Source organism: Monomorium pharaonis, chromosome 2 (genome assembly GCF_013373865.1).
Source record: "Monomorium pharaonis isolate MP-MQ-018 chromosome 2, ASM1337386v2, whole genome shotgun sequence".
NCBI classification, from domain to species: domain Eukaryota; kingdom Metazoa; phylum Arthropoda; class Insecta; order Hymenoptera; family Formicidae; genus Monomorium; species Monomorium pharaonis.
This window is the reverse complement of record NC_050468.1, coordinates 30,209,907-30,234,987: the sequence shown is the minus strand read 5'-3', so window position 1 is coordinate 30,234,987 and position 25,081 is coordinate 30,209,907. Positions and strand designations below refer to the sequence as shown.

Here is a 25,081-nt window from a genome sequence, read left to right as displayed (position 1 = left end):
TTAATTATATTACTTTTATTTCTATTATTTGAATAAACGATTTAACGGCAATTTTTATTTATATATCGGAATGGATTGTTTTTGCGATCAGTTAAATCCAAATTTGCCTCCGATAACTAGATCGTTTATATCGAAACAATTTTTCGCTACCTTTCCCGCTGATACAATTTTCTGCAATAACGTTCAATTTTATCTTGAATAAAGTATCGCCGTCTAAAATTAATTTCTTAATTATACACGTCATATTTTATGAGTCTCTCTGTTCACTGAACAGAACGAATCGCGAAGTTCGTATCGTCACGATGGACAGCGTAATTTTTACCATTAAATTTTTATCGTTTGCCGTGGATAATTTATAAAGAATATCTTTATAAAATAAAATAAGAATCTCACCGCACGGAAGAGGAACCATTTCAATGGTTTCCGATTTCTGTGATTCCCATCAGATACGCAGTCGGTTTAAAAGATTAAAACGAGCTAGGAGCCAGCTAAAAAGTTACGATGACGAGGTGACGAACGCGGGAAAAGTTTAATGGAAAATGTCGTCTCGGCTGAAGGCTTCCTTTGCTGTCGTCTCCCGCCATCGAAACAGTCTGCGCGAAGAGTTAATTCGACCCAGTGAATGGCCAGTATCTCTTCCACCGTCGAGGGCGGCGAAGTCGTCGATGAGGTTGGAGATTTAACGATCCCTCGTACTTGAACCTTCGACTTTTCCGCCTGCGCCGGTCTGAATCGATCGTGCTAAACTGGTAGGATCAGTTTCAGACGATTGGTGTATCCCGCTATAGATGAAAGAATCTCGGCAATTAACGCCTGTCGTCTTGTACATCCTTCTCTGAAACGCCAGTCCAAGATTTATCCGAACAATCCCGAACCCGCTTCCACCGATTTGTCTTTCTGTACTGTGCTAAATTTCGATATCACAGTGTTGAATAAAGAAGTGGTACGATTTTTTGATCGTCGGAAATTATCATTATATAAATTCTTTAAATGTGCCATCGTTCTTTTTGATTATTCTGCACTTTTCTTGATGACAACAACTGGTTTTAATAACTTTTAATAATCTACTCCTCGATCTTCTTAATTATTAACTGATGACATTGACGCAATAAGGAATAAACGTCACATACAATCTGGATAATCGAAGATGGCAAATACAATTAATTAAGCTCGATTGCGCGCCGTTTCGCTAAGTAACGTTACCTAATGGGCGAAATCATTAGCGGCATGAAACAAAGGTCGAGCGGGTTCGCTGCTAGTGAATCTGCTCCAGATTTGCTATCCCATCGTTTAAAACAGAATTCATTTATTTCCAGAATTATATTTAATTACACTGGATTTAAAGTTTCATTGGTGTTCACTTATATAGTAAATCATTTATCCCGCCATTAGACGATAGTCACTATTGTATATTATTTAATTGTTTATGTCATAACTCGAATATTTAACAATTTTACAGATCGAAAACACAATTTGAAGAACAGCGTGATTACGTACGAACGCTTTTAATAAATGATTAGCATTTTCTTCTTCTTATTCGTAAATTGCTTTTTTCTGCAATTCTTATTCATATAAATGATGTTGTAAGAGCGAATTCTCTTATCTATAAACATTGTAAAATTCATGCACTTCAAACGTGCGTGGAATCACAAAGCTCGCGAGAGTTCTCGACATAATAAAGACCGAGGCTACGGGAGAACTTTGTCGCCGATTACGCCCCATCGTTTTGAGAGGTACATAAAAGTCTTTTTACGATCTTTTTGTTCGGCACGCGCGCTCCAGAAGTCATTCAACTAGGCTAGGGACGCTTTTAAGCGACTTTTCCTGGAACGGTCGCGGTTTCGGATAATATCAATATCAATCATAAATCGACGTTACAGTTTTATGATCTTTTAAGGACCTTATTTTCAAGATTTGGGTTTATGGCGAAAAAGTAACTGTCGATTGCGTGTCTGTGAATCAAGCAAATGGCAACGTATGCATCTTCCAGTCGAATTCTTAATATTATACGTCGATATAAAAAGGTAATATGTACATTTGAAGAAACTTTTACAAATTATCATGAACAAATTGACAATTTGCCACTTACAAAATACTTTTTGAACGCGCCGCTAAATCGATGACGATTATTATTTTGTCAAATTTCGATGAGCAACTTTCAAGTGTATTTACATATTTATTTTTGTCTTTTTATGTCTTTCATTAAACGACGAATTAGTTTGCGACAAATTTACGACCGATAAAGCACGATGTCAACGTCGAAGAGCATGATGGAAGAATTCTCTAAGCGAGACAAAGATCGATTGACAGAGTTCCCCCTCGGTAACTGTGCTGTGGTAATCGAATTATCTCGTAACTTCCATAAGTTACCCATTGACATCAGGAGGAAACATCTGGATACACAAGGGACACGTTGGTTCTTGATTTATAAACCTATAACAGATTTACAGTGTTAATTATTACCACTAAATGTGCTCCGATAAACAATCGTGTAGACAAGTCACATTTCTTCTATTACAAAGTGAATTCAATTCTTTATTTTACGTTATTTTTCATTGCCCTGTTATTGGAAAGATTATTTCCTGCGTACTATAGTGCAGGACTTATATAGTTAAGGACTCCTCCAGATTGCGGATAACTTCAATGCATTATGACTTCTTGAAGCTGCATGAGAATTTGCTTTGGAAATTCCGCGGCGTGTATCCGACCAGAACTCAACCGCGAATTACACGTTCAAAGAGCGATGGTTGATTCGAGCAACCTTCCGAAATTCCGAAACATCCTGTGATATAGAACCTCCGGTTAATATCCACCAGGCATAATCTCCATTGAGGAGCGCAGATATATTGTGAGATGGATGGGAGATGACTGACTTTACTACCTCCCGATTTCGTCATGTCACATATAAATCAATGCGCGTTGTCTATTCATTTCACGCAGACACTTCAATATCAGCTTTTAATCTTTAATCTGACACACTTGCAACGAGAAACTACATCGATAGTCGTTGAACTTTAACGTTTAAATTTATTATTATTTTTTTGGCACGGTTTTGTTACTTGTAAAAAATGTATAAGGTACCTGAACCGAATAAGGCCCAATTAATTAATTTTATTTTTTTTAATTTTATTTAATATTAAGAATAAAATCTTTATTTTAATTACTCATAAAAATAAAATATACTTCCATACGTAATACTCGTAAATAAACAAAAAGGTTTTTTTAAATCTTGACATAAGTCCGCATTATATTATAAATAACACAAGAATCCTAAACGGAAAATTACAAAGAAACTAATTATCTTCTATCAGTTTTAATATTAATTACAAAAACAAAATGTTTTACTGATGTACTGTTAAATATCACAATTATCTTTAATTTTGTGTTTAATCAATCCTTTTATATTTACAAATTTTTATCTCCATTTAGATGCAATTTTAGCTTCTCAAAAGTTAACAGCATTCGAAAATCGTTATCCACTGATACAAACCCCATACATAACAAACAAATAACAATAGCTATTGTTAGAACTATGTAAATGATCCTTATTTAATGAGTACGGTGTTTTTGAAAAAAATATATTTGCTAAAAAAATATATATAAAATGTATGTGTTATTTTATGTTATAGTTAGAAAGTAAAATAATGTAATATGTTATCATAAAATAAAATAATGTATATTTAATAAATTTTGCAGAATTTTTATGAAACATTTTATATACCAACCGACTTTATTACAGATTTTTATTACACTTAACAGACGCGTTGCTGTCGCTTCTAATTTTTCCTCCGGTTCCCTATCCTTATTTCCTCTGACACATTTAAGTATGTACTTTGGAGTAAATTTTTAAGTAAATTCACAAGGACTTATTTAGATCTGAACTTTATTCTACTCAGGTATTTTATATATTTTATAACAATCATTTATTTAAAAAAACTGAATGTCTTCGTAAATTCTGTACTAAACTTTGAAAGCGTGTTTTTTTATAAATCTGAATTACATACTTTAGTGGAAGTTGGATGTAAATGTAGCTGATAAATTTTCATTTAACTATCTTAATAAATAAGAATCACATACAAATGAAGTTTATTTAAAATGGAATTGATTAAAAAATTGAAGTTTTTATCTTTTAGTTGTAGTATTGATAGAAATTCGCTGAAATTATTTAAGCTTCATGCTTTCACAAATTAGTCATCTCTAAATATGTTAGTGCGAATCATGCTAGGAAGTTCCACTAGGCGAGCCGTACCATACAAAATTAACTGACACAATGAGAAATGTGAAAATCGAAGTTCGTCGTACCCTAGTGTGTGATTCTAAAGTTAGCACGGTAACTATCCGTACTTTTTTCCCAAGAGCTCTCGGACTTACAAAAGCGCGATTAAAAATTTCTACAGCGACTCGTTCTCCAGCGATGCGTTTGGAGAGTGTGCATTTACACTGAGTACTCTTCGTTCGATTCGAAATTTATACCGAACAAATTTGCGGTTACATGGTAACCAAGCAACCGATAGGCACGCGCTCGATCCATGCTCGATTACACAACTCTCTCTCTCTTTCTCTCTCTCTCTCTCTCTCTCTCTCTCTCTCTCTCTCTCTCTCTCTCTCTCTCTCTCTCGCAAGTGAAGCGTAGAGTTTACGACACGGTGCTTTTAGCGTCCGGTAACAGTCTGCCAGCAATCACATTAGTCGTCCGGACCGTCCGTTGCCATATTTAATGGTGGACCAAGTTCGAAAGCGACGGATGTCCGGGTCGTTGGACCAATCGCACCGTCTTTTCGCCCCTGAGCGAAGACCTTCCAGCTACGTGCAATTTTCGCTCTTCCAGAACACTGTTTCTCATTCGACTCGGCGATTCTCGGTTTCCTTCTTTCCCCTTTCGTTAATTGTCCCTGTATTGCGCATCTCGTAAATTTGCTCAGTAGAGCGTCCCATCGCTACATTATGAACAAAGAACCATCTTGTTGTATTGTAATTTCGTTAATCAATATCATTTAGTTTTAGCAATTTGCAATTTGCAGTTATCTTTTATTATAAATTGAGAAGTTCTCGAAGTTGAGAATTTATGTAATTAATGGATGTTAATTTTGGAATGCATATAATTCAGTTGCAGAAGAGAAAGAGAGAGAAAGAAATTATGTACGTACATATCAACCGATAGTAAAATAAATAAAATATTATTTTAGTTGTTTAATTTACGTTTAAATTCTTATACGATTTATAAATTATTTAACTTCTTCTATAATCTTCTAAACTTTTTTAAATCATAATTGTTTTTTTTACATTGTTTATTTCTTCAATTAATTGGGAATTTATTAGGCAATGCAAAATGTATGTTATGAGAATATCGAATTATTGGATGTCATTCAAATGAGTAATGAAGCGTTTTAGAGTTCGTAAAGTTTAATTAACGTGTCTTTACATGATGAATTTTGGTTGGCAAATGCTTGTCATTTGTGCTTGAAGCATAAGTCTAAACTAATTACGATTTTAATATTGGTTGAATCACGTTTACAAATAAATTAAATTAATTGACGTAACGAAAAAATGAGATTTTACTAATTGCAATATATTAATTTAAGTGGAATAATCATCTATGCTTAAAATCACGTAATGTATTATTTAATCATCTTGACATATCGAATTATAATGTTTTTGATACAGGAAATGAAATGGAATAAATTAAATTATGGAAAATGTATGCTTAAATATGAAAAGGTATTTAGAGGATTACTATATCATATATTACTAAATCTAAAATTATAAACTTTACAGCTTCATTAAGTAACATTATTAGTTGTATCAATATTAAGATTTAAATATCTCAGTCTTAAATTTAATATAAAGAACTTTTCATATGCTATTTTGCAACGTATTGAAAATATTATTTTTTGATTACGTCAAGCAGAAATCCAATTTGCATACAAAGCGGAAAAAGCTACAATTTATTGATTCCAAAAGGGATTTAAATTCAATACACTAGCAAATGGTAAGGAGGATAAGAATTGGTGAGAATAGAAAAATTCTTTTCTCATCGGCTTGGCTCACTCTTGATATTTTTTCGATGTGACTATCTTTAATATATGATGAAATTTTATTACTAAAAGAAGATAAAAATCAGAATATTTTTTTCTGTTATCTATATATGAAAATTTGCGCATTCAAAATTAGCGGTAGTCAAAAAGAAAATATGATAAATACATTCAAAATTGTACCGTTTAACTTAAATATTTTCATATTTAATTTTGTATTGTTAAATAAATTAGCTATAGGATTTAAGCTGTGTGTCACGTAACTCTGTGTCCAGTCAAATAAATTGCGCAATTAAACATGACATAAATTATTTAATGAGACCGATGGGCAACTCTCTGGGTTGATGGAAAATGTATTCATAAAGTTAAATATGACGAGTGAATTTGACATTAAATGTATTCTAAATTTAAATTTATCTATAGTATAAATGTATACAAACTGTAATTTAAACTTTGAAGTTAATATATTTATGTTCTATTAATGAATAAATTTATATTGCTTTTAATAATTAAAGAAATATGAAAATATTTCAAAATTTTTGTCAAAATTGTTAATGGAGTTTTAATTTTCATTATAATCTCTGTTAAAAAAATTAATTTAATTAATTTTTTGTCATTTTGATATAAAAGTTTTTTATTTTTATTAGAAAATGTGTCTTATATTTATAATTAACTGTGTGTGTGTGTGTGTGTGTGTGCGCGCGCGCTTGTATAAAAATTTATAAATCCAAAATTTCTACATTTTGCATTTTTATAATACTTGATACACATCTTGTATCTTAAAGTAAATATCTTTTGTTGTGTATAAACGTAATTTTACACATTCGTCGACCGCATGCTATTCCGATTGCAACAATGTAATACAGCACTTTCGGTTGTATTGGACCATATATGGTGAATGTGCCTTAACTTCTGAAACAAACACAATTTTTCCCTAGACTACAATATGCGGTGCAAGGTAATGTTGCGACCACGAAAGCACCGAATGCCATTGTGAATTCTCGTCGCGAATCAAATGTTTGCTCTCTTATTCCCTTGGCTAGCTCTCTCCGCACGCTTTCGACCTTTGCTTACCATGACCTTCCACTTCTGGTAATGCTGAGATAGTAGAGAACAGAAATGGCCCTTCTCTTCACTCCATCGCGTGACTAGGCTTACTAATTATATGGCCGACGATTATAAGGATTTGATTTTAATGATGATTTGTTATTCAAAAAATGCACTCAAAAGCTCATTCATCTTTTACAATTATTTACAAAATAATTGACATATTGCAACCTATTGTAAAAGGCATAATAATATGTTACATACAATATTTCTTACTGCAAATAAAGCAAAATATATTTTACAAAATCTCTGTAATCTTCACACTAAGTTATAATACTACTTACCATTTTTTTGTAAAAATACAAAAGTCTTTAACTTGAGAAACAAACGTAGTAAATATCATTAGCGAAAGAAGATAAAGAATAAGAAATTTAAAAAATTGTTGCTATCAACCCTGTAACCTGTCCTCATCTCAACTTCTGTAGATATTAAAATAAAATGGATCTTATGAATGTCATAGATGAGATCTTTTAACATATACCGCCGTTCGAAAACGCGAGTTGGCTTCGCGGATGTGACTGCTGCCATAAATTCGCCGATAATGATCGCAGTACGTCTGCGTCTATGGGATCTACGGTTCGCTATGGGACCCATAAGTTATCCGTCGTCGTATAGACGCGCCGCATGCCGTTCCTGTGTGCACGGTGATAATGTATACGCGGCACCTATATCCTATATGGAACAAATCCACGAAGGATTTATGAAACGAAAACGAATCGGGATGTGAGCCATTGACGGACCTTGATCGAGATGAGTGTTCTATAACAGGAAGAATGTCATTCTTAAAATATAGAAAGCAAACATTCCATGCCCGCCCCATCGTCGTACAAAACTATTGTGTTAAAGAATTATCCAGTTTCAGAAATATTAAAATATATATTATTTTATAGAATTTTGTAGGGAGGAAAAAATATAGTAATATTAGTATTGAATTTTTTATTCGACAAAACTAAATATTTTTACCAACAAATAATGAAGAAAGAAATAAATCGATAGCATTTTTTCAGAATTCTACTGTAATAGAAACTGAAAAAAATGTTGTAATGAGTTATATAAATTTTAACACTTTTTAATTACACTATCATCGTATAAAATTAAATCATATGAAGACTGTTATTTTACAATTATATTTTTTGATCTATTTAATAACTTAAAATACTTTTACATTATGCGTTTAATGATGCATAATACAATTTTCATTTTTAGAATCCTCATTTCTCAACGTCTCTCTCGATACATCATTTTCAGAGTTGCTTAATTAATTTGTACGTCGTAAATGTAAAGAGAAAAACACATTAATTTTCGCATTATCTTTTTAGCATGCGTTGCATTTTACCGCGCAATTAAATCCGCGCATTAAATTGCGGTGCAAATTGCGGCCGACATATTTCTCATTCCACCAGCATACCCAAAACCCTTGATATTTTCGAGTATTGCTGTGACAGGTCAAAAGCTGAGTGGCAAATACGTTGTCCAAAGATTGTCTCGTCATATGTTGACAAAATGTCCCATAGGAAACGATTCCTTTAGGATTAAAGGATTTCCGCTTTCGTGTCACAGATCCTTCTTGCGAGACTGCTTTCGTTGACGATACTTTCAAGATTGAAAGACCACGTCTATTGCTAAGTTCATTAACTGCTTACCCGAGGGCTTTTTCTCCATTAACGCTTTAACATTGGCTGAATAGAATTTATTTTAATTTATTAAGATTCAGTATCATAAAACTACTTTTGTGTGGAATTTATACCATACTATGCTCCCAAAAAGTTATTTTATAAAAGAAAATTTAAAAATCTATTCTTTTGTATTTTTAACGAAGGAAATAGAAGGATATGTTACATTAATAATTTTGCACGGATGGAAAATTATATAATTAAATACATTATTATTATATTCTTACGTTAAAAGCTATAAAATTTCGATTTGGTAACATTAAAACAATTGGTAAAAATAAATCAGTTTTAGAATAGAAAGTATGATATATATATATATTTGATATACATGTTTGATAAATAAAATAATCTCTCTCTCTCTCTCTCTCTCTCTCTCTCTCTCTCTCTCTCTCTCTCTCTTTTTCTGAATATTATAAATAAATTTTTAATATTGTATATTACTTTCTGAAAAAAGAAAAACGTAATCTCAAATTTCGAGAAATATCGAAATTAATTGTAATTTATGAGACAAAAAATGCACGTACATATTGTTCTTGTATCAGACTTGTTCTGAAATTGCTTACACGCTATTTTAATAATTTTAATTTAATATTCAATGTAAAATTTAAAGAAGACATTTATAACATTTTATTAACATTTTATATTTTATATTTTGGAAAATATAAAGTACTAAGAAATTATCTATATACATGTACACATTAATACATAATTATATCAGGTTATTACTTGTTAAAAAGAGATATGATGTAATTATCTATTAATGTCTTTTACGAAATATACTATACATACATCACAATTGGAGAGTTTTTACTTATATTAAAACTGAAAATTAAATCTAAACAAGAGAAATTGCAATATATTTTTCCCTTAGCGAAGTTTAACATACAATAAAGCGCGTTGCCACTGCACAAATGCTCAATTCCGGTACGAAAAAGACGAGATTAAACCACAAACTATAACAAAATATGTAAAAAAATAAAAAAACTTTTTTAGAGAAATATATGTAATCATGAATTTTATTCGTGTTAAATTATAATTAAACTCTTCATTTAACATAGAAGTATTTTTTTTCTCCGCAGGTAATTTATATGTACATAATGAGTACGTGTGTATATATAAATCATGTTTCATAAGAACTCGAAAAAACAAATAAAAAATGTAAAGAATGGAATTAAAAGTCTTTATAAAACAAGAGAACATGGGAGAATATGTATTTGTAAATAAAACAAAAATTATTCATAAGATAACATATGTAACGTAAAATGACTTATATCGATTATTATATATTATGGCATAATTTAAAAAACAATTTTAAACTATTGATGTTCAAAACAAATTTAATTTAAAAGTCAACGCATATATTGCTTACAAATATTAACAAATTTTAGTGGTTTAATTCATTACATAACTTCATTAATAGGTAACATGCGCAGCATGGCGAAAGATTATGTGATTATAGTAATCCTTTGCAACTTTTCCTTTATTTGTACTTATTCCAAACAACATATAATAACACTTTCTAAATCGGATTACGATTTGATGCAAAATGATAATTCAAAACACAATACTCGATTTTTGGAACATGAATTAGAAAAATAAGATATGTATGAAAGTCATGTTTACATTCTTGAAATGTGTGTACTTTGTCTGAACATATATATAAATTTTTGTTACATAGTATTTACGTACCTTAGTGTAATTAGAATACAACGACTCTCGAAATTGTATAAGAGAGAGAAAGAGAGAGAGAGCATTTCAGAAGGAAATTCTATCTCGAAAAAGATCAATTTCTCAAATTTTATACTTGCCTGTATGAAACAATCTTCTTAAGTGTCTTGCAAGAGGCATGGAGTTTGATTGTTTCTCGAATAAATCTATGTATATATACCATGCGTATATTCCATGCGTATAATTGTTACACTGTGATTTTAACATCTAAAATTTGGTTTTATGACAAATTATAAAGCATTTATATCGCTGTTGTTTAGAACTAATCGTTATTAACTTTATTCGACTTTTTATCTTTTTCACAAATAACAAAATTGTAATTTAAAAGAGAAAAGATAGATGCAATATACAAGAAAATACGTTTTTGTTTTTATTGTAGTTTTATTGTAATTTTAGATAATAAAGGGTTATTTCAAAATTAATGAAGGCGCAGATAATTATAGTTAACTATAGTTAATACCAGGTTATCGTGTATTTTATGATTTTCTTCCATAATTTTGCGTTATGAAAGAACACGAATAGCAAACGAAAGGCAAAATATACAATATAAGTACAGCGCACGTACCCATTGGAATTCACGACATAACTTCTAATTCATTGCAACAAGCTGTAATGTCGACATCGCCACTTAGGTAAGGGTAGTTCAGTAATTTCCAGCTACCATGTTAGCTAGCCACCCGCTTTTGCAGTCAAATTTCGGCCGAGCCACCACTCGTCAACACGAATTGTGGAATTGATTACATGGCTCCCTCGAGGTGGAAACATCAGAATCCTTCCCCCAAATTGATGAGCCTCATATACCGTTCGTACTAGCCCTTACTGAGAGTTTCCGGAAGATATTAGCGATAAGTGCGCCTTTCTTACAGTACAAGCGGACAATATAATTGCAGTAATAATTATTCCATATACCGCAAGAGAGATTGTTCAAATAATGTTTGTATAATAAAAGAGCAAATAATCTTTCCCGTGGAATGAGAATTGATGAATACTCATAAAATTATTTCTAGAATATCAAAAATAGTAGTATTATATAAATTTTTTGCGGTATAATAATATTATAATATATATAAATTTAATCTACTTATATAAGAGCAATATTTAACTTGTCACTGGTCTAAAACTAAACAGTGACACGCAATCTATGGACCTGATAGCTGCAGGTCACAGATTACGTAGTATATACATAATGCGTACATACACTGTAAAAAAATTGTGTAAAATTACACCTATTATAATAGATCTCAAAATTACGTAAATTGTCGCGTGTTTATAATTTTACATATAAATTTCTCAACAATTTCTTAATTTATTTTTACATTTGTATATATACCATAAATGAATTTATTACAAATTAAATTATTTTTACTTGCGTATTCATAAACACGTGAAAATTTACACTTATTATAATGGATCTATTATAACAGATGTAATTTTACACAAATTGTTTACAGTATAACAATTTGTTAAAAGTATAAATATTGAAATAATAAAAGTTCCATTGCTCGATATTTTTTTTACAGAAGTATGAATTAACAAGTAATTTTTTTATCATATTAATCTCACGAAAAACAGTTGAAATAATTTCTCTTGAAATACGACTACATTGTAAATACAATATCCGCATCGTATAATAAATAAAGGAAATCTGACAAGGTGCCAGTTTCCACAAAACATCCCATACATTTTATTTGTGGAAATCATCTCACAAAAAAATAATACAGTTTAACCGATAAAAAAACAGAAGCAATGTACATAAATATAATTTCGTGGCCGATTGATCGATTATCTTTGGCGTTTGCCATTTTTCTCCCTCCCGCGTTGATTACGGACGGCTTTCTGATGTGCATGTCAAGGGAACGAGCGTCACGTGATTGGTCCCCTCGTATGGTTACGAAATCGCATTACCTCGGGGTTAATAACCGCGGATATCGCGGCCTCGGATCACCGGCCAATTATCCCGGTCTCGTCAACGAGCGTCGACGAATCACTGGTGTCGGCGAGGCAAAATTTTCATCCTCGGTTCACGTAGCTTTATCACAATTTTCCACCACGTAAGAGCGGACCTTCACACGCAATTTTCCTCCGCACAATCCCCTCGCGAATTTTTCATGTGATAGAAGACGTCTCGCTCCAGCAATTAACTCGATTGACATCGCCGTATAAATTGACTGCACAAAATAATTAAATCGCCATAATTATTCGGCAATATTATATACCAATCTGTTTTAGACAAAGAGGCATTTTTTAAGTATATATAAATGAGTGATAGTACTTTTATATTAATGTTACTGCACGGTATGTTTTGCGTTTATCTGATCATGCGTGAAATTTAATTTATTATAGTTCAATAAGCTAATAATGTAGCATTTACTGTTGACATCTCGTTCTCACAACCATAGACGAAAATTAACGGCTATCACGCTATATTATATATATAGTTAATTACAATATATTATTTTATATATAGTTATACCGAAATTAACTTTAGATGTAAAAAAGAAACCCATACTCACGTTTAATTTTGTAAACATTCTTATGTTCGCGCTGTTTACTCTTGCTCCTTTATTGTATTATTTATTATTAACAATTAATTACTTCGGCTGCCGCTGCAGCAGACGTGCGCGTCGAAAATTCGAATACTCAACGAGGAAATTATCGCTTCAATAATTTGTTACGAACGATGCGGAAGACAAACAAAAGGTTATACACCTGTGCCGGTATCTACTGTTGCAACATCTCGCTGCGTGCATGCATCTATTGCAAGTCGAACGATTTGAGATCGAGAGAGGGATGGAGGGAGAACGGGGAGGAGAGAGAGAGAGAGAGAGGTATGTAGGCGACAGGCTATTATTATGCGTTTGTTATGTTAATCGCTCTCTCGTGACAGACTCGTCGTGCCGTATGGGTCAACCGTTATGCTAACGCAATGCCGACAATTCACGTCGCGTGGCTACGAATCCGCACGAAGGACAGCCAAACAAGATGGAGCACAACGAATATCAACTCATTGTTAGATGCACGCTACACATGATTCAGTTTATGCATTTTTAATTTTTCATTGCCCTTTTTTTAAATCCTGATATAAGGTGCGATATAATCTTCCTCTTTCTGTCCGATGAAACCTTTGTTTTTCCCCTTCTTTTCCATTTCGATGAGAGACGAGTCATAAGAATCCTCCATCGACCCGCTAGGATCGCATTCCGTGTGGCGAAGAATCACGGAGAAAAAATCAGAGATGACTTAACACTCGCCGCGCTATTTTGCCAATCGCTGCTAATTATCTGCGATTTGCGCCCTCCCTCCCAAATGGCGGCCACTTAGAGGCATACCACGCGCCTCGGAGCGCGCCTCGGATCTCCGGTGGCTAGGCGAACGCCATGAAAAAATGCAGGTCATTGAACAAAGAGAGACGAACAGATCGGCTTCGGCCGCACGCGGGGGCAGGAAAGAGAGAGAGAGAGAGAGAGAGAGAGAGACGAAGGGATGGTTATACGCGCGCAGGAGCGTAACGCAGGCGCGATGGGCCACAGCCCCATCGCCGAGGGTGGCAACCTTCCGGACTGGGTGGCCGCGAGACGCTCAGTCCCGTCTCGCTCTTCTCCAGAGAGAACCGGAAATTGTCATCGGTCTCGTACTCTTCGCGCGCGCACTGGCGGGAAAGTCTGTGCGTATTCGTCGCGAGTGCACGGGTTCGTTTCTGTCCCTCCCGCTCATTGTCGGAGTTTCGTCCGGAGTTTCTCGATCGCCGAACAACGCGATCCTCCCCTCTGCGCGCGATTTACAATCTCTCGGTGAAGGGATCGTTCCTCTCGCGCTCATACGTCGCGAGTCAATCCCGCAGTCCGAAAGTAATATCTTATACGCGTAGGTAAAGTTTTCCGGGGAAATCGTTGACGGATGTTGAAAAGTGTTCGACGACGTTATCTCTTTTATCTTTGTGCGCCATTTCCGTTGGTTCAAACTGTCGATGTCGGGGAGGATGTGAGCGGCGGGATATAGAAACATATAAATGAAGAAGAAACAAGCGAGGAAATAGTTGAGTATAAACAAGTGAGGAGCAGAACAGTGAATTTTTTTTCCTCGGTGGAGGGTTGGTTTTGTCCCACGGCTGAATTAATTACACAATCCCGCCGGCGGGATTAAATTTATCGGATGTCACTTTTATTTGAAGTGTACTAAGCAGTGATTAACAGTGGCGAAAATAATCTTTTCGCTGTGTTTTATTTTTATTACGACACAATTTATGCGATCAGTGCAGAAAAAAATCCATCTCTCATGCGAGACAAAACGCGAATCCATAATGCACATTTCACAAATATCGTCGAAAGCATAAAGTAAATTCGTTTTCCATATAATAGAATCTAATGAACACAACGCTGACTGCAATTATTATTTTTACCGTTCCTTTGGCGCGATCATTCCGCTGATTAAACATAATTTTGCAAATTTAATGAATTTATTATACATTATAATTGCACCTTATATCCCCTGTGACGAAGACGGTAGAAATTTTAAACTTATTAAGACACGAATATGACATAAATTAAATGTATAATTATGTCAGTAATGACGTTACCAAAAATTCCTGTAACATTTGAAAATTAATTCATAAAAATACTCGTGTTTGTATAACGGAATCATTATCTTTGAATTTGCAACATATATTTTTTCCCAATTCGTAATCAATTTGTTTGAAAAAGCGTGACTGGATAAACGATTAAAATAATTACAATTATAAACGTGTCATACACAAAGAAATGTACATATTATATTCTGATAATCAATACTTGAAATTATTCATAATCTAATATTTAATTTTTATATTTTGTAGATATTTTCATAAATATCAACGTATGTTTAAATTGATTTTTCTTCTGTAGTAAAATATTATAAAAAATTTAATTATATTATTGTTCAGCATTAAGACTCAAAGATTATCATTTAATATAATTCTATTCTCTTTTAATTAACGACGAGCAAACTTTAATTTAATTTAAGTTCTATTCAAACGCTGTGATATCGTTTTTTGTTGGATTTAAACTTTTATTTGGAATTATTAGTGGTTTCCAATTAAATTTTCATTAAGGAAATGTCGGTTCCTAGTTGCTTATGGAATTTACAACTTGAAGGAAGTGTGGAACTTTTGATGTATTCTGTGTTACTCTCCGATATACCTAACTCTTATATAACGACATATGTTTCAAGTTGAGCTTACGAAATATTATATAGTTGTATATATACAGTTGCAGGTCGCATATCGATTCGTTCTGTTCTCGCTCGTTTTAGCAATATTTCCATCAAAAATTATATTCAAACATCATTTTTGATCAATACGACAATTTGTTTAACCAACCGGAAAAAAAATATCCATTCAATTCTATTTGTATCAACTCGTTAAACAAACACAATATCATTTCATGATTTTCCTGAAATGCACTATACATTTCTGCATTAAAAATGAGGACTGATTGTGAATCAGAAGTGCAATAGACCGTCAGTCGTACGTTTGAAAAATGCTATTGTTTCCACCGAGAGGTGCTCCCTATCGGTCTCTTTGAACTTTCGCGTCGATACATGATGAAATTCTGATGGATCTAATTGCGCGGTACCTTGCGTCATTATCTCACAACGCTTCTTTTCGAATCCGACGAACGGCGAATGATACCCTCCATTCGCGGTTCACCGACGTTTTATTAACTTGAGCGTTCCGAAAGTCGAGAATTACACGACACTTGATACGTGACCGATATGTGACCGATAACGATGCAGTTGGCGGCGAAAAGGAGTGTTTGTAATAGAAGCAGGGAAGTGGAAAAGATGAAGAGAGAAAGGGAGAAAGAGAGAGAGACCGACGAAGGAAAAGTCGCACGATGGCGAGACTGCCATCGACTTAATACTCCAACAAGAGATCCCCAGGGACGAGGAGTTAGTCCTGCTTGAAATGCAGCCGACGCCTGTTGGAGAACAAACCTGCCCCTCACACACACACACACACACACATACACACCTTCCTTCTTTCTTTCTCTATCATCAGCAGCCATTGTCACTTCAATCCCATCGGTGCTCATCCCGCTGAAATTTTCCCACCTCGTTGTTTCAAGAAATACAGCATGCAGCTCAAACGACGAGTTGTTTTAGATCTTATTTCTTCTCTCTCTCTCTCTCTCTCTCTCTCTCTCTCTCTCTCTCTCTCTCTCTCTCTCTCTCTCTCTCTCTCTCTCTCATTTCTGTTTATTCACTCTCTTGATGTCGATCTTCGTTCGACTCTTTATCGCGCTTTTTATCCGCGCGTCTCTTTGTCACCTTTTTTCTTAACAGATTGTATTTTAACACCGTATCGCTACAATCACAGCGACAGTGACTCTGATTGTCAGCTTTAACGAATATCGATTGACCTCCGAAGACGACCGACGTACTTCGGTCGATAGCTTCCAGATAACGTTTTAATTGCGCGCCGAGCTTTTGTATTGTTCATAAAGATACATATGTATAATGCGGTATTGCTTTCTAAGATTTGATAGCATTTTTCCCACTTGCAATACAAAAATTAATAATGTTATCTTACGCTAATATTTGACTCAACGCATAATTATCTCTTTTTTAAAATCTTTTTTTTTTTTTAATAGAAAATATATGCGCAAAATTTTAAATTAAAATTTTTATGCAAGTGTAGAATGTAAAATTATATTGTCGCAAAATAATAGGGAGGGAATATAACCTGCGGAACAGAAAGATAGAAATAACTGAATTAATAGAGAGAGTTAAATCGATCGACAATTGTAGGTTTTCCGCATAATAACGAAAATGGAATCGTTTTCACTTCGACCTGCCGGAATCGCGCGTCAAAAATGAAAATAATCTCTATATGCGAAGGGAAAATCGTATCTCCGTGAAACGCGCGAGAGGGTGGAAAAAAAATCTGCACAATGAAGCTCGGCAAAGCGCGAGGGTGTCAACTGTCACGTCACATAACAATTTGTCTTTGACTTACGGGCTCGATTCGCGTGATAATGCCATCGGAAGTTTGAATCCCTCTGACTCGGAATTGAGAGAGAGAGATATTTGACGCGTGTGTCGGTAACGCCGTATACATATATAGTATACGCACGCAAAAGCAAGCCTGTTTTACGAGCTCGTTTAGCGTTCACCCGCGAATCGGCTAGGGTATTCTGAATAAATTAGCATTAACATATAGTCACTCGTACTCGCGACGTAACCACCTTGCAACCCCAGATGTGACCCTCGCCTCGGTAGATCCCGGGAGACGCCTACATGCTAAGGTATCTGACTTGACTCCTTGAAACGGAGGAAATAGATTTATACGGACAACTTTACTGGTTTTCTCAATGATTAACGATACATCCGGCATTCTATCTGAAGAGATTGTGAATTACATCAATGTATGTATATCTGTGAGATTTATTTATATACTCAAAGGATTGAAAATTTTGCTTTCTTGAGATAAAGCGTCGGCTTAAACAATGTTGGATCGCATTACAAATTTTACACAGATGTTATTTAAAAAATTAATATTTATTATAGAAGGAAAACTTGTGTTTTTGACATTACAAGTGATTATAAATTTGTTTTTTGTGCAAACAGAATGTAGACTGTTCTCAATAATAATGTTAGAAACAGGAAGAAAAAGGCGAGAGAATGTAATTATAATTTTTTCAAAGTTATTTCAGCGTGCAGGAAAAATACATAATTATTCTGCATACGCATACACTCCAGACAGATTCGAGGCTTCATTTTATACATTGTTACCTTTATTTGAATAAACTTAACACACAGGTAAATAGATTCACGCATGATTCACCGAATTTATTTATTGAAATAACATAACTGGACTTCCCCTACATTTATGCTACATTATCTTTGTTGATATTAAATCAACCTATATGTGACAAGAATTATTAATTACTTTGTACATATCGATACACAGTATTAACAACTGTAATATATGGTTTAATATTTGGGGTGACATGTTATGCCGTGGCAATATCTTTGGCGGTATCCACATAAACGCTGTTTAAAGCGCATTAAAAGTTATATTTCATATTCCAGTTTTTTTTTTTGCTTTTCTCCTTCTGCAATTGATGTTGCATTAAAATTTTTTTCCTGATTGAATCGACCGAAAGTGTATAGGGCGTTATCATATTTTACTCTCATTTAATCTTCGCGGAAGTGAAGCATTTCGTTCGTAGCCGCGTATTATCGAGCACCCGTTATCGACAGCGTTATTTACTGCTTTAGCCAGTTTGTTTCCATTTAGCACTTCCCAATGCGATATGCCGCACGTTAAAATAATGTGAGAAAAACCAGTAATTAATATTTGATAAAAACGCTTTACCCCGCAAATAGAACACACACGACAGTATCTCGGTTCCATATCTCCGTTATTAATGTAACCAAATTTGATCTTCTCAGCAGAAATGTATTCTCATGATAAATATTAACGTACGTCATGTCTTTAATAAAAAAGTTTGCAATTGCTAAACAGCTAAATAGATGAAAAAAATTATAATAAAAAAAGGAAAAAAAAGAAACTATAGCGTAAAAAAGTAATCTGTGGCACTGCTATATTTTAATCTCTAATATCTATACATAGTTTCTTTTAGATGGGATTTTTCCAATAAAAAAATTTACTCCGTAGAGAGCTCGATGCTTGATCAATTTAGGTACAAAAGGACGATCTTCCAGCTAAGCCTTTTATTATTTTACTTGAGCTTAAGCATTATACATATTATTGATTTAGCATGCACCGCGTGTTGTTGGTCACGGTAACCGGACCGTTTTTATGCCGCGGGGAAAACCATTCTTGTTGCGTGAAATAGAATTTTTTTTAAGTGCTGTTATCCCAGCAATAAAGCGCGGAATACGACGGACGGTTTGCGCGCAGGAAATGCCTACGAGATCGTTATTAAAGATTACTTACAGCGTCGCTATCGGACGATTTTCGAGGTGCTCCCGAGCACGGCGGTAACGTAAAACACGCGTACGTATAACATACGGCAACGACGGTTTACGATGCGAATCGATCGTCAAGGTGCAGCGACTTTGGCGACTTTAATTAAAAGTACAGCGGCTGCAGAGTCGTTGCTGCTAAGCCAGGGTCGTCTACCTACGGGGGCTTTATAATCTCTCTCGCGCGCGCGATGTATTCGCGATGCGTGCGCAGGTAACGCGTACGATAAGGTACAAATAATGCGGCCGCCCCTCGTAGCCACGCGCGCGTAAACGCGCGGCGTGATTCGATAAAGCCGCGCGCTGCGCGCTCGCTCGGTTTTTACTATTTTCCCCCCGTTTAGCCGTTGCACTTTATCACGTCACGGACAGCGTTTTACTCTTATTCTGCGATATTAATCTTTTTATTAAAGGCCGCTCTCGCGCCGCGCGTAAATGTACGGGTGTGCAAGGGGCGCGTTGAAGTCTTTCCTCCGCGCGTATCCCGCGGGTCGTTTATGGCCGATGCGCAATCGGGGAGCGTGGAAAGGTTTAAAAGAAAAAGAAAAAAAAAGGAAAAGAAACGTCACGCGCGTATGTGTACGTGTGTATGCGTGTGCGCGCCTCGCGTTTGCAACTTTACGGCGCGTTTCTTGATGGCGCGATGCAGACGCGCCAATCTTCCGCTCGCACATTGAAATGTCCATTAAGGCAGACAATTGCGTCGCGAGGGCGCAGCCCTTTCTTTCCGCTCGTAATTCGGTTAATGCCGGGAGAGAGGAGAAGCGCGAAGGGTTGGGAGGGAGGGCTACAAAAAGACACGCGCGCCGCTTCGTTTTCAAGAAGAGTGCATCTTCAAAATCCCATCTCGCGATGAAAACATACTTTAAAGCGGATAATTATCTCGATGAGTACCTTAGCCCCGCCCTTCGTCGCGACTCACCGTTAATTCCAAGGCGCGCCAGATAAGCTTCTACTTGCTTTACGGTTAAAGGGCCGGTATAGCTGACGCGACACGATATCAAACCGCCGCAAACGAGGCTGCACACAGTGACAGTGCACACTCTGCAGGGAAAGGCTTTGATAGCATAAACCGCAAAGCGCAGCCTGCAGGGGCAACAGATCGACTGGCCCACGCCTTGCTTGCAACGGCGCATTCAGCAGAATCGACATCGAATCGGCGATGGTCGATACCTCAATGACCCGTACGAAATAATTAAACAGTAAAAAATTTTGTGTTTTCTTAAAAAATATCCTGGTTAAAACTTTTATGTTAAAATTTAACGTATTTGCTTGTTACTTTGACATATTGCTGTTGTGTTAATTCAAGTAAAGTGTTAAATTATTAGAATAACACTGAAAAAAAGTGTAAAAGTAACACAATGTGCACGTACTTTTAATTTTACACAATAAATATATTCCTTATTATTAGTGATAGGATTTGTCTGTTAAAATTGACAGAAAAAATGTCGAATTTATTCCATAATTAAGTTTTAACAAGGACCATTTTATTTGTGAGGACTTTACTATTTATCCGAAATGGCGCATTTCTCGTGAAAAAGATTCATCTACTAGGTGAATAAAAGGGGCTCGCCAAGAACGGAAAACCAAACGATTGCATTCACATATATTATATTTATAATATTGTACTGATTCCAATAATATACACACATAAAATTTTATCGATGATCCTGGAACAAAATCTATACATGCAATTGTAAATAATTTTTTTAGCATTTTTAGAATAATTATTATTTAACATATATAATATGTTAAATTAATATATATAACGTGTTAAAATAATATTATGATTGTGTTAAAATAACATATATAATATGTTATTGTTACACGTTATATATGTTACATTAACATTATTATAATGTTAAAGTAACATGTTACATGTGTTACTTTGACATAATTTTCTCATTAAATTGTTACATAAAAATTATGTCAAATTATAAAATTTACATTTATTTTTATATTAAATATAACATAATATTTATGTTGCTATTTAACATACGCTTAATATGTTAAATTAACAGAAAATTTTCTGTAGACCGCGCGTTTTGGACATGCAATATCTGTTAAATTTAATACAAATTTTTTTACTGTGTACAGATATTTTAAATACGTCATGAAAAAAAACGTAATAAAGTAATAGCGACTGGTCGCAGTCGCAATTTCCACGCAATTATGAGAAATGAACATCTCTCGAGCTGAATCTGAAAACTTTACGACTCTTAAAATAATGAGTTATGTGGTCGACGACGACAAATCTTGACTTCTCTTACATGTAATTTATTTCAATAATGCGAATTTTTCTGCCACGTAAATTTGAATATTTGCTACAAATGAAGGAATAATTTTCAAACTTATAACGGAACAAAATGAAAGATTATTCTACATTTAAAAGAAAATGTATTGAGGTGAAAATTGTAATTTTTTTTTTAATGTGCGCGTTGCACAGTGTTTGTGTCATTTATCTTAATTAACGGGCACGGATATTAAATATCGGTGATAAAACTGCAATAAATTATATTTTTATGTTCATAATGTGGAATATTATTTTTTGCAATTGCTACAAAAGAAATTCAATCACGCAGAATAACATCGCATTCTACCCGAGCCGCTATAAATTTCCAATCTTCCCAAACATCTCGTGTAATCAGTTAAATCAAATATTGAAATGTTGGATCGAAGCGAATTATATAACGGCATTATATTGATGTATGCGATTCCTAGGTACTCTCGCTACATATCGATAAATACGAACGTTGTTTGCGTACGCGTACGTGTAATAGCGCGTGTGTTATCGTTTAGAAGGTAGAACCTCTGCGGATATCCAAAATCGAACAGGCGGTGCTTTTATATTGGCAGAGGTATTACGAGGGATTACGGACGATTGCATAATTGCTACGATTCTGCAGAAAATATATGATTTTAAGAAATTCAGGTAATTTGCTAAATGTATGATGTAGTTTCTGGATAAACGGAGATTTATATATTGCTAAAGAAAATTTTTCAAAAAAGTATCGTCATTTATAAATTACCCGAACGATAATAAATCACGACCAGTCGGATGAAATTCAATTAATAAAAATCCTGTGAAAGAGAAATACAAAGAATATTTTATAATTGATACGTCATGCTTACAGGCTGATTTTTCAGGTAATTTGAGCCAATTATGATTAATAATATCTGGAAACTAATGACACGAGTGCGAGGAAGATAATGATTTATATAAGAAATTCCATATTGAAACAATAGTGTCGGATAATTCGTATTACATTAGTTAATCGATAATACGATTCTTTTACTATGGTTGCGCATTAAAACGCTCTTTGAACATTCAAAATTTTTACGTGATTGATACATTTTGCATATCCGATTGTTTTACATATTTATGATAATATATATACATATTAAGCATATTGATGGACGTGCACCTGTTTTTATACTTTTGGTCGTTTTACCGATACAAAATAACCACGTATTTCGTAAGTATTTCTCATAGAATACGTATGGACGTATGGACACTTGCCTACGTATCTTGGAATGGCTCCAGACTCTCCGGAAGCTGACTGATACATAAGCAACAAGTTCGTTCGAACGAATGGAAATCTGCTGCATCTTCTTGCGCATACGAAAACATAAAAATTGCAGTTAAAGAAAATCGAAAATTCACCATACAGGTGTCTCTCTCTCTCTCTCTCTCTCTCTCTCTCTCTCTCTCTCTCTCTCTCTCTCTCTCTCTCTCTCTCTCCGTATTTTTTTTTACATTGTATAAAAAATTTATAAATCAATTTTGCATGATGTATTTTTTATAAATTAAATTTTTAAAGTATAGATGTACAGTGCATGTGTTAAATATGCCACGAATAATAACGAAGATTTTAATGGCATATTCGATGATACCATTATCTACAACAAAATTGCACTGATTACGAAGAATGGTTATAGTTTATGTGCATTGTACCGATGTGCGCAGATTTTCTGAAAAGAGAATGAGTTAACTTCATAATTGCGTAATGTTTGAAGTAGAATCCGAAATAATTAAATGATAATTAGTGTGAATTCAAATGTACATAATTTTTAATTAACACGTGGTAACGGAACTATTCCAAAATGTTATAGTATAACGCGGTAATGCGTAAAAATCGTTTTGTAATAATTTTTTAGTGAGTTACCTTATCGGATTATATTATTATAATATTATACATACAAACGAATAAATTTGTGGTAATAAAAGAAACATATTTGACCATATAAATATATAAAATATTGAACAAAAATGAGACCCGTTCGTTAAGTCGAAACGTCCACCGTGACATGCTTTTTATAAGCACTTGCAGTCACGGATCATGCGTAATCATACGTACTAGTTTTGATCTAGTCGACTAGATCAACAAGGCTGTACAAACAAAAGCAATGGTGGTAAATTTTTAGCGCGCACGATAATCGATTGCTCGGACATGGTCGAACCGAGCTCACACACAACGACATTAAAAAGGTATTACTACGGGAAAAAATATTTACCGTCATACCTAAGCCGCAATTTACAGTTGGTGTGTTTTTCCGCATCAATATGTATAATCCGTTGAGTGTGTCCATCTTTCCCCGCAGCGGAATTCCACCGTCGACGTAGCGGATGTCTGAAAATTTATTTTCCCCGGGGCGAGAAATGATATTGCGCCAACTTGGAGTGGAAACCGGGCAAGAAGTCTTTGAAGTTTAATGCTGGAAACTCGAAAACATAATACGCCGCCACTGAAGAAAATTTTACGGTTATCTCTGTTCCTAGATCGATTTCTTTCGTACTAAAGCGGGTTTCTCGCGGATTTTTCAAATTGCATGAAAGGGAGCATTGTCGGGGCTTCCTGCAGAATCACGCCGGTCACAATTTCAAAAGCAGCTTGGCCAGTTGGTTACTTAAAAAGCTACACAGAACTGAATTAAAAACAACACTATAACGACACAAAATCTCCTTGTGTTTTTATTTCTCTAAAATTTAGTTTTCTATTAAGTAATTCAATTCATTTTAATTCAATTATACGTCGCAACATCTGGATATTGAAACGACGTCGAGCGACATATTCTCAGCATTGATTTTACCGTCTATATTCGCATCTATATTCTCGCAATTGTCGGGGCATCCTGTATATATAAACTCGAGTAGTTTCACACGGGCTCCTCGCATACGCATATTATAACACGGGAGTGGGACGTGAAAACTTGACAGAATCCGTAACTAAAATTTCACGATAAACGCAGCCGTCGCCGCTGTGTTTTATAACATGCGGTCCAACAGGCCAAAGGACGGAATATATTACGAAAGGAACGACATAGGCGCGCGCAGTTCGTCGCCATCTGTCGACGTATGGATATGGCCGACTCTGCGCGAAAGTTTGTCTAAACTTTGCCATGTACACGACGCGATACGCGATATTAATCTCTATTTTGCATTATTTATTACTTCGCCGAATTTGGTTTTTATTTTGTCTGTATAAGTACCGAGAGAGAGAGAGAGAGAGAGAGAGAAAGTCGCATGCCCAACGCAAGAGCAATTTTTGATTCGTCGGTTGGTGCTTTGAATAA

At 34.5% G+C, this 25,081-nt stretch overlaps 2 protein-coding genes across 4 annotated transcripts in view; both read left to right on the top strand.

Moving 5' to 3' along the window:
- The window catches only part of LOC105832483, a 330,229-nt gene that overhangs the window by 188,256 nt on the left and 116,892 nt on the right, over positions 1-25,081 (top strand). The window lies entirely within an intron of this gene.
- LOC114253764 (transformer-2 protein homolog alpha) overlaps positions 9,914-25,081 on the top strand; it is a 69,070-nt gene continuing 53,902 nt past the window's right edge. The window contains exon 1 of the mRNA XM_036282663.1: positions 9,914-14,874. The gene's annotated coding sequence lies outside the window, so the exon portion shown is untranslated. The remainder of the gene's footprint in view (positions 14,875-25,081) is intronic.